Source organism: Engraulis encrasicolus, chromosome 2 (assembly GCF_034702125.1).
Source record: "Engraulis encrasicolus isolate BLACKSEA-1 chromosome 2, IST_EnEncr_1.0, whole genome shotgun sequence".
In the NCBI taxonomy this organism is placed as follows: domain Eukaryota; kingdom Metazoa; phylum Chordata; class Actinopteri; order Clupeiformes; family Engraulidae; genus Engraulis; species Engraulis encrasicolus.
In genome coordinates this window covers 5,318,234-5,318,523 of record NC_085858.1, presented here as the reverse complement: position 1 = coordinate 5,318,523, position 290 = coordinate 5,318,234, and positions in this window count along the sequence as shown.

The following is a 290-nucleotide window of genomic DNA, read 5'->3' as shown; positions in this document are numbered from 1 at the left end:
CAATACTGAACTGATTATTCATTTAAGCAAAAAGATGAAAGTCAAAGGAGGGAAATCCCATTTTCATTTACATTTGTCGTGGGTAAAAACTGGTTGTAGAAAAGCCGTGATTTTTAAAGTGCATGGGTGGGGAATTTAGAATGATTGCACATGACTGCCAATCAGTTACAGACAGGACAACATGTCACAGTTGGAACTAGGCTTTGCACGCTAGGAACCACGTCTGAGGAAATTCCAAGAATCACCCCAGTTGGAACTGAAATGGGCAGAGTAAAGACCAAAAAAAGTGG